Source organism: Urocitellus parryii, chromosome 7 (genome assembly GCF_045843805.1).
Source record: "Urocitellus parryii isolate mUroPar1 chromosome 7, mUroPar1.hap1, whole genome shotgun sequence".
Lineage (NCBI taxonomy): Eukaryota > Metazoa > Chordata > Mammalia > Rodentia > Sciuridae > Urocitellus > Urocitellus parryii.
Window position 1 is genome coordinate 23,881,183 of NC_135537.1, and position 11,110 is coordinate 23,892,292.

Here is an 11,110-nt window from a genome sequence, read left to right on the forward strand (position 1 = left end):
CAAACTAGTGTTGAAGATAAGTCAAGTTGGACCCCAAAGTAATAAGTACAGGTTCTCATCAGTGATATACTTTTGCAGTGTAGAAAAGATTCCAAAATGAACTGAATTCAACTTGAATTTATACAACATTGAGTGGGAATTTCATGGAGTAAATGGAGGAGTCAGGAGGGATAGGGGTAGAGGGCCTAATGAATTCAGGGAACTGACAGTGTTCAAAAATGAGAAAAGGCGTCAGTTCCATTGTAACCCATCTGTGTTTGCTAAGGGGCACTGATCAAAGTTACCTTCCCACCCTCTCAGAGGCTGGGACACAGGGGCCTGTCTGTCTTCAGGTGTCTTTAGTTTTCTCAGCTAGACAGATTCAAGAGGCTCCTAGGGTCATTGGAGGGATACAACCTTGAACTATTAGAAACTAAGTTAGTGTTTTCTTCAAGGGTGCATAGATAAAGTGGAACCTAGTCACGAAAGGGCTCAGAGAAGTCTGATTAGAGTTGGTCAAGGAGACATCTTTGTCACTAGTCAATTCTCACAGATAGCAAAGGATTCGATTAGGAGAATGCCTTTGAAGCAAATTAACCAACTCAGATCCTGTCCTTCTCTATCTGACCTGTACACCCTAGGGAGCATATTCCTTTATCTGAATAAAGAAATATTTTAGGATCAGGCACCAGACAACTAGGATCAGACATCAGACAACTAGGGACCACTCCTGTGGCTTAGAGCCAACTAAAATTTTCCAAACCTGCCTGTCATTCACTGTTTACCTCGCTTCATCTTGCCTTTTTGGAGGAAATTCCAGTAACTGTCATCATGTAAGCTGTTTTTGGTTCCTCTCCTCTGCCTTCTCAAGGACATGGTCCCCTGAGACTGTGCATGGCATCTGTGGAGTCCTCCCTAGGACCTCTGAGTATACTAAGTTCCTTCCTTCCAAGCTCATTCTCATTTCTTCTGTGGATGGATGCACCAGATTTACCATACCATATTCAACACTTACATTTTTAGAACACCAAGGACTTCCAATTTTACATCCTTTTTTTTTTTTGGAGGGGAGCATCTATGTTAGCTTCTCTACTCAAACTATTACTGTCCTAGTGGAGGCCATCTTTCCTTAGCTAATGGCTAATTTGCACCAAATTCATCTTAATAGCTTTTTCAGATCTGTCCTCCTCAATGTTCTTAAAAAAGTATTTAAAATGTATTTTAAGGATTTAAACCTTCTATTATCTCCATTGGGTCATGGATCTCTAGACAAAGTTTTCTACATTTGCCCTGTCTCCTCTCTCATATAGGCCCTCCCTGCTGCCTGCCATGCACACTAGGATTCTGCCATTCTAACCTGCTTGATACAAAACAAAACAAAACACCATACTGTTCCCATCTCCACTCCATGATGGAGCTCACACAGCTCTTTCTAACTGTAACAGCTCTCATCTATCACACAGCTTCATGAACTCCTAGAAACATTTAGCAATGCATCTCAGGTGTCATTTCTCCCAGAAGTTTTCCCAGACTTTATATCACAGGCTTGGGTTAATTATATGAGAACACAGTTATTTATCCCATCACCAGCTCTTCCAAACACTGAATTCTTTGATGATAGAGGTCATGTCTTACCTGTTCTTGTAAACAGGCTTAAAACTGCTCAACTTTTTCTCAGTTAAGTTTGTTTTCAAATTTACTATCATTTCTTATCTGCTAAAGGGAAAAAATTAATAATGGAGAATAGACTAAATAAATAAATAAATAAATTAGAGTATTTTTGTTGCTCTTAATAATATATTAATCTTATGCTTGTTTTCTTCAGACACACATCATGCTATTAATCTTTGTTTAATATTGACTGGAATGTGTTCAGGAATGCTTCTAAGAGAAATTTCTAAAACATGACAAAATAACTGAGCTCCAAAACAACCAACTAGTACAATATGTTTTATGCTTGTAAAGACTATGTCACATGGTATTCCATTAATATATACAATTTTTATCTATTTATATATCAGTTAAAAATAAAAATGAAAAGAGAATATATTATTTTAGACCTCTTTTGTCAATAATAATTTTTTTACCAATTTCCTTTATGCTAGGCTACAGTGCTAGGCACTTTGCACATAATTTCTCATTTAATCCTCATAATGCTATGAAACAGCAATTAAAGTAGTGCTCTAAATTTGCAGTTGAGGAAGCCAAAGTGTAATAAGATTAGGTAAAATTGCTAAGGAACACACAACTAATAGCAACCATGATTTTTTTTTCATTTTCAAAAGACAGATTTTTATACAATCTATTCATAAAGAAACAGAGTATAAATATAATAATAAACAAAGGAAATAAATATGTCAGGCATATATATTTACATAGCAAATGCAGGCAAAACTTGTCAATAAGATTCTCTTAAGACTTATAGCATTTAACAGTAAAAATTTGCACCCAAAACTAATTTGTAATCTCAGAAGAGGTTTTAGAAAGGTCAATCCTATGATGAAAACTATGACTTTCTTAGTGAAAAATTTTAATTTTATCCCCTTTGAAAATCTCCAAGTTACTGAAGGCCATGTAAACCAGATCACTACCAGTTTTCAAAAGACTCAAAGGCTCTTAAATTAGGAGGTCATAATAGCTTAGGAAAATCCTGAAGTGTACATTCTACTTTCAATAACATTAATGTATACAGAAAGAAAATCCATATACATAATTCTCTTCAGTAGTCAGTTAAATACTAGCCCTTCCCCAAGCAGAGATGGATATTCTTAAGAGACTTCCTGAGACATGGGTACTACTAGATCCTAGGATACAGGCTTCATCCAAGCTCACTTAGCAGAGGATGAGATCTTTTGAAAAGTGGTGAAAGACATGCCATTCATAATTCTGCATCTTTCCTACTAAGTGTAACAAAGCTTTTGTGGCTGATCCCTTGGCTAACAGCTTTTATGCTTATTAGTTCTTCCCTTAGTTTGCTGTCTTTCTGACTGTAAAATGTATGCCCAAACCTTGAAGTTTTTGGACTAGAAAATGAGAAAGACTCCCAAGATCTTTTTTTTTTTTTTTTTTTTTTTTTTTAGTCAAAGGAATCCTATTCTTGGAATGCAAATCTCTGCATAAGTGCATATTATATTAAAGATGCTAGATTCAAATGTGAACTTTGATTCTTCTTCTTATGAATGGGTCTCCCACTAGCAAGAAGCTTAATCTTATTCATATCCTTTAGAACATCCACCATGTTTGGCACATCCTTTTTTCTCTGTTTTTTTTTTTTTTTTTTTTTAAACCCTGACTACGATTGGTCTTACTAGCACCTGAATAGTAGATCCTGGTAATAGGGGATGAAAACTTGAAGACTGAAAAGAAGAAAACTGAGGAGGCAGTGGTGGTGGAGAAGGAGAAGAAAGTAACTACATTTGGAAACTGATCTGGTTCTACATTCATTTGAACAGTCCTGGATGATGGCATTGTCCTGCACCACTGGAATTCCCCCTCAAGTCCAAGGACTCAGTTCCTGCATTTCTATCATCTCAGCAATCTGAGAGCAAAGAAAAGTTAGCTCATCTTCAAGGGTAGCTATTTTTCAAATTAATTAATTATTAATTGCAGTTTTGCTTACAGGAATATCTTTTTTTTTTTTTTTTTTTTTTTTTTTAGTTTACTGTGTCTCAGAGCAAGTGACCATGGATCTCAAGCTAATTGCAAGGATGAACAAATTTACTTTCTTCTTCTTCTCAGTTTCCACATACTATTTTGAAATCTGAGACAACTGGTTTCTTCATTACTTGCTAAACACAACATATCAGTAAAAATGGAATCAGAGGTCCAAAATTATCTGACTTTTCTGAGTTCAAGAGTGAGATACACTCAAAAGTATGTTTTAGACAGTTTCCAAAGGAAGCATTTCCAAATATTATGAGCAACAATACTCTGAGATAATCCACAGTCTTTATTTTCCCAAATCAGCAAAATCTGGTCTATAGGAATATCAAATCATGCCAGTATCTCTCTTAAGATATTCATTATGAAGAAAATGCAGAAGTAAATTCCAGAAAACATCATCAGTTTCTTGGAATCTTCCTTGGAAGCTTCAAGCCAAGTCTCTAACTGAGCAAGGGTGGGAAGCAGGTTTCCCAATCTTCAAGCAAGGAATTCGGGAGTGCACTGGCCCTGGTCCAGCAGTGCTTAGTGGTGGACCGCCTGCAGCCCCTTGACCTTGCATTGCAGGTGAGAGTAGAAAGGATGCACTGAGGGTAGGAGCCCACCTGAGTCAGGCCTGGAACTCTGAGCTCAGCTCAGGAGGGTAACTCTGCATGAAGCACAGACCTTCCCCCTGTGCCCAAGCAGCCTGCCTTGTCCTCTTGTTCTCAATACTTAAGGACCAGGACTATAATGGAAGTTTTAATCCAATCAGTGATCGTACCCACTGCAGGATTCTGCAAGAAGTTTGCTTTGTTATGAAACGACACTCACAATGATTAAATAAAAACCCTGAGGAAATGAACTACATGGATGTAGTTGGAAGAAATTTTGTTCCTAGGATAGCATTGACTTTACCAAATCACAGATTCTTTTTGGAAGCTTTTATTTCTCCATAAAGTACTCACAGTCCTAGACTTAGGCCTACAGAGATAAAAAATGAATGAAAAAAAAAAGTGTTTTGAGAGACAATGGAAACTCCTGTGGCAAAGATGATTCATCCCAAGGGGAGCACAGGGAGGGAGGCCATAAAACACAGAGAACACGTCCATCTGGGCCAAGTTCAGCAGGACAATAGCTCGGAGGCCAGCCAGGAGAGAGCCTCCTCCTCTGCTGCAAACCACAAAAGTTCTGGTTCGAATCTCTGTACTTAGAATGTAAAGGAAGCATAAACAAGAAGTTCAGCTACCAGATGGGGACCCTTCTAATTAGTTAAGTCTGCTCTAATTTTTGGCCACCAGTTGGCAGATGCAGCAGATGCCAAGGGAGTAAACAGAATATGTTGGCAGTTTTGAATTTTAAACCAGTATATCACAAATAGATTCAATTTAGAAATATTTTCCCCTTTGGTTAAACTCTGTAACTTAATTTTGTCAAATGCCAGGAATTTAGAGATGGATTATAAGACATTTCTTTTGAGATGGTTCATATTTTTGCCTATAAGCTGATAGCAAGGAAAGACTTGAATTTAGGCATGCTGTCTCGGAACGTATAGGGCACAAACAGCAATGTCTGTGGAAGAGTGATATTTTATCATAAATACAGATTAATGTGGCAGTTGCGATTTTAAAACTCTATAAATATAATGTAAGCTGTCTTTTGGGAAAGCACATCTTGAAGTGAACAGGAACATTAGGAAATTTAGTGACCATAGTCTCGGTCCCTATTCTCATTACATTGTTGGCGGTTCATGTCCCTTAGGTTTCCTGAGCTAAACAAGACCCAGGCGCTAAGGATTCCTCACAGACATAGAACAGAAACCTAAGTACTGCAGTGTGCTGTGGTAGTTACTGCATTGGATGTAGGTCATGTATTTTGAGTATTCATGGGAAGAAACATAGAGAAGAAATAAGTGGTTCTGCTTGATTTGGTGGAGTGGATATTATGAAAACCATTCTAAAGGTAGTAATATTTTAGCCAGAAGATTTTTTTACAGTATGTGTTACCAATGAAGTTCATTAAGAGAAGGATAACAGGCAGAGAGAACAGTTTAAAGATAGAGATCTATTTTTGGTAAAATGTAAGCGGTCTGTTGGGACAAAACACAGTGAATGGTATCTTTTTAAAAATTATTTTAGGTAGAGTGCATTTGGACATATTGTACACAAATGGAGCACAACTTCTTATTCCTCTGGCTGTATATGGTGCAGATCATTCTAGTAGCATAATCATTCATGTGTATAGTGTGGCATATATACATAATGGAATATTGCTTAATCTTAAAGAAGAGTGAGTGGGATCTTAACAAGAGAAATCTGGGTTGGTAAGGAAAAGTTGAATGGGGGATGGAAATTGAGAAGATATTCTATAGGATTTTTATTTAGAAAAAAAATGTATATTCTGCTGAAATTCATCAAAATAGGAAATGCAGAAGGAATATCAGGTTTCAAGAAATAGATGAAGGGTTCTATTTTATAAATATTCAATTGATATTAATGTTATATCAATATAATTAACATGAATATTGTGCCTATAATGATGGTGTTGACAAGGTAACATATTTTTGGCATGTACTTCATGCAACACTGTACTGAGTGCTTTGCACATGCAAAAACATTGACCTCCTGCCAACTAAGGACATATATACAGATATTACAAAGAATCAGAAGGACTCTAGTTTGTGAGGCTGAGAATCAAGTCTGTGTAGATTAATTCCATACTTTCAAGAGTTCACACTATTTGGATCCAGACACATGGGATTCTGGTTGGAATGTCTAGAAAGCAGGTGGGAAGATGTTTCTGAACTTTACAAATGAAGTTATAGACTCAGCAGTAATCTGCTGTTAGGTCTTAGTTAAAACTATAGAAATAGATTTTTTTGCTTCTTTTGTACCTGTCTAGGGCGAACATGCAAGTATCATAGATGGACTTCAGTAGTCACCAAGAAATTGTAGTGTTTCTTGGTATATTTCTTTCTTAAATTGGCTCTTTGCTTTAGATATAATCTAGCCATCTATCACCTTTGATCCTTAGTGCAGGTAAAGCTTTGATCTGGGCAATTTTATATCTTTATCTTCCAGCTGTTATACTCTTACCTCTGGATAATGGCCTTGGATTTTGTGTCCTAATATAGGTGAACAAAATAGAATCTTTTCTTAAATTGTTACATCTCTCTCAGTTTTAACTCACTTCATTATATCTCTCAAATTCATTCAGTTTATTCCACAGGACTAAGCACACAGCTGTCCCTTCCTCTTGTCTTTGTCATGTACTCAACTAATAGTTTGAAATTGATAGTTTGGGGATGAGTTACAATTTTATATATCATTTTTTTCTCTTAATCCTTAAGCATTTATGAATCTGTTTTAGCTTTCCTTTCTTAAAAAAAAAGAATTTTCCTGTTAAAGTGACATGTAATATATCAAGTTATTCTTGCTAGCAAATCAAAAACAAAAGCAAAAGTAGGACCAAAGAATAATTCATTCTGAGGCCTTGAAGATGCCCTGGAGGTGAGCTCATGTGTTGAATTGAGAGAAGTAGGGTGAAAATTTTTCATGCTTCTGCTGAAGACAGAAGGAAAGTATGCCACATTCCATCCCTTGGTAAATATGAATAACTTCAATATTGATTTAACCTTATAGCACCAGGATCTCTTTTGCCATAATTATACCATTTTCTGGAAAGCACTGATGACAAAATTGAAATCTTTCTTCTGAGTCAAAACTCAGTCCTTCACCTTGATTAATGCTGGATAAAGTGATGCGAAGTGTAGGAACTTGTGGAGGGAAAATTCTGAAGCCACTCTAGCATGTTCTAAACTATTGCTTGTTATGTACCAAGCCCACAATGAATCATTCTTCAAAGACAGATCTATTGTGGTCTTGCATAACACAGGAAACTTCTGATGTTATGAGGCATGCCTTCAAAACGTTTTGATCTCCTATATTATTCTTTGAGTTCACAAAGTCAATACTTCTTTCTTCCCTAGAAGATAAAATGACCTTGACCTTTATTTAAATCATGTTTTTGCTTCTATCACCAAGACAACTGAAATGTTTCTTTGGCTGAATATTTAAAGACAGCTATTGACTGCTTTAGTATGGAGAGAGGTAAATCTATAAACTCTTAAGCCTCAGGAAAAACTTATATAAAAGAGATATGAAAATTCTTTGTGGGTTGTTTTCCTCCCAATAAGAAAGTTATTTTTAACTTGAATAAAATATTCTCATGATTGTTTTATTAATTAAATACACATAAGTTATGAATAAGAACTTGGGTGACAAACTTATTTTATATTGAATCATTCTGAATTATTGGCAGCTCATGAACAGTATTTAGGCAGTGTTATTGGGGTTTAGTGTACAGGTCTTGAGGTAAACTAATACTTTGAAGACTAGTTCCACCACTTCATAGCTATGTGACTTGGAACACTTTTGGACCTTAGTTTTAGTGGTAGTTAAGTGTGGAAAATGATAGACACTATCTCATGAAAGTTGTTGTGAGTTTTAACTGAGTTAATACATGCAATGAAATGTGCCTAACACAATTTAATTGCCAACATTTATTGACTATTTCTTTTTGCTGTAGTTTATGACAATACAAAACTTCTCAACTCTGATCAACATTGAAGTTTCAGAAACTTTTAGCTGGATATTATTTTTATTTTAATGACCTACATATTATAACTCTGTGAAAAATTAGTAAGAAGAAAAGTATAGAAAGATAAAAAAATTTCTACTATTTCCATTCACGTGGTTTTTAATCTACTGGCAGCAATCTGATATAGTTGTTTTCAGGATGATTTTTTATTCATGTATACACAATTACACAATGCAAATATTTTCAAATATTAGATCCTCGATTTTGTGTTATTTTTGAAAATTCCTTAAAATAATTTGACTGTAAATAGCATATCCTCTTTAGTTACATATAGATCTGTGTTGTTCTTTTAATTGGGACATACCAGCCCAAATGTATCATAAAAATCTACCTCATGAATGCTGTTAAGTTTGTCTCTAAATGTTTGCTACTTCAAACAGTGAGTGAGGCTAATTACATTCATATATATATATATATATATATATATATATATATATATATATATATACTTCAAAGATAAAAACTGCTTCTGAGGGTCAGATCTAAACTACTAGTTTATCACTTCTCAAGCTTTCAGTTAGGATCAAGTGCAGTATTTGTTTATGTCAGTTTAATATCTTATGTGTCCTCTGTTGAGGACAATATATTCAATGGATTTTTAGAAATAAGAGATGAAATGGGAATTTGCTCCACCAACTCTATTCATCGACTTGGTATTGCAATACTTCTAGGAATGGTGCAAAAACAAACAAAATAAAAAACAAAGGCTACATTTCATTTGGTTTGAATTCCATATCATTTAAAATAATTTAAAAATATCATTCAAAAATTTTCAATTGAGATCATTTAAATGAACTTGCAGAGTTTTGGCTTCTCTAAAATATTTAAAAATTAATAATTGCTAGGTTTAGTTTTTGCATTTCAAAGGCTAGCTTTGACAGAGTAGGGCTGCTGTATTCATAAATTCATGGTTACTCCATCTGCTACTGTCCCTGTTCTTTCTATTAGCACTTTACTGGCTTTTCTCATCTAAAGCATCTGCTTGTTCTCATGGGTCCTTAGGTTTGTGATTCCTGAGATGTATCATTAAACACTTAGGTTAGTATTACTAAATGATAGAGTCTAAATAGTAGGACTTCTGGGTCAAAAGGTAGGATCACACTAACTATTTGTTAAGGACTGGGAAATTTATTTTCAAGTTGTATTAAAGATCCAGAGTATTTTTGCCTCCCTGTAGTCTCTCAGCTAGATGTAAATGCAGCATAAAAAGTTAGAGGGGAAAAAAAAGTAAAAACTTTTGAGTATCTTTGAATACAGAAATTTATTGCAAGACTGACATTTAGTGATTGTATCAATATGGGTCCCAGTGGGAAACAGAATGCTTGCTTAGTTGAGATCTGGAAGTACAAGATCCCTTGAAGGGCTATTTATAGAAGTGTAGGTGGGATTAAGAGCAACAAGGAGGGTCCTTGAGGCCCCTAATGAAGCCATTTAATAACCTAAGTGGGATGGAGAGAACATGATTTTTCTGGAGTCTTTGGGTGCTCACCTCTTGGAACCAGGCTTCCTCACGGGAAATAAGGTTGTTAAGGGACATGGTGACTGCTAAAACTTTGCCTCTGTGAAGAGTTGGGATCAAAATTTCCTGGCCCATCTCCTTTGATCCTCCAGTCATTAGAAGGTGTCTCCGGACTGTCAAACCTTTCTGGCTTCCAGATTGACACATTGATCGTAGTTCTTAGAAGTCAAAGTAGCAGGTGTGGAGATTATAGTGAGGCAAGGGCATGCAACGGCAGAACAATTCGCAGAAGGCTGTCTGGTCTCAATCGTTCTAGAATATTTTCTGTATTATCTCTTTTGTGATCATGACATTTTTTTTTTCCTAAAAATAATGCCACACAACCATAAAAATTAATTTTAGAGATATTCATTGTATAAAATGGTTTAAATGACTAAAGAATATGTGGGGAAATTCCCACAAGGTAGTAATAAAATAAACATAAAAATTGGGCTGGGGATGTGGCTCAAGCGGTAGCGTGCTCGCCTGTCATGCGTGTGGCCCGGGTTCGATCCCCAGCACCACATACCAACAAAGATGTTGTGTCCGCCGAGAACTAAAAAATAAATATTAAAAACTCTCTCTCTCTTAAAAAAAAATTGAGACGGGGGAAGGATAGGTAGTTAGCATAGACAGTAAAAATGATTGAGTTGGAAAGATTAGGGCTAATTACCAAAGAAAAGGAAATGGGTTGCTTACATCTCCTGAGAACTGCACCCCCCACACATACACACACTCAATTCTTTGCTAACACTCCAGGGAATGGCTCCCCTCAACACTAGCAGTTGCTAAAGATTATCTCCTGAGACTTCTTTCCTGCCCTTAGGCAGGTACAGAAAAGAAAGAGAAGGTGGAAAGGGAGAGGAAATCTGGGATCTATAAATAGGCAAGACACACCCCATCCTGAGGGTACCCAGTTCTGGGCCCCAATTTCTCTCTGGAGAACTCTGCTACCTCTGTTCTCTTTCTTAAATGAAACTTGCTTTCTATGCTTGTGCTTGCCTCAGTGTTTAATTTTCAACACTGGGAAATGAGGACCTGATCCTTACCTCCAAGACCGGTATCAAAATCACTATCAATTAGAACAACATTTATATTTTTAAAAACCCTTGTGGAATTGGCTCGACTTTTTTACTTTGCCAATAATATACAAGTATAAAGAAAGGTTTTATGTAATGGACACAAAAATGTAGTAGGAATGGATTATTCAAAAGGGGAGGGAGGAAATCATGTACTTAAGTAATACATTTGCAGAGACAATGATGGGGATTTTTGATAATAGACTTTTGGAGAAAGGAGAAATCCTACTGGTAACTTCCTTGACAGAAATTCCAC

General features: G+C 35.9%; 1 non-coding gene across 1 annotated transcript; it reads left to right on the forward strand.

Annotated features, from left to right (window-relative positions):
* The first annotated feature begins 8,774 nt into the window (after positions 1-8,774).
* On the forward strand, positions 8,775-8,964 carry LOC113186437 (U2 spliceosomal RNA). Its single transcript, XR_003301291.2, has one exon. It is a non-coding gene; the product is annotated as a U2 spliceosomal RNA (small nuclear RNA).
* The last annotated feature ends 2,146 nt before the right edge of the window (positions 8,965-11,110 follow it).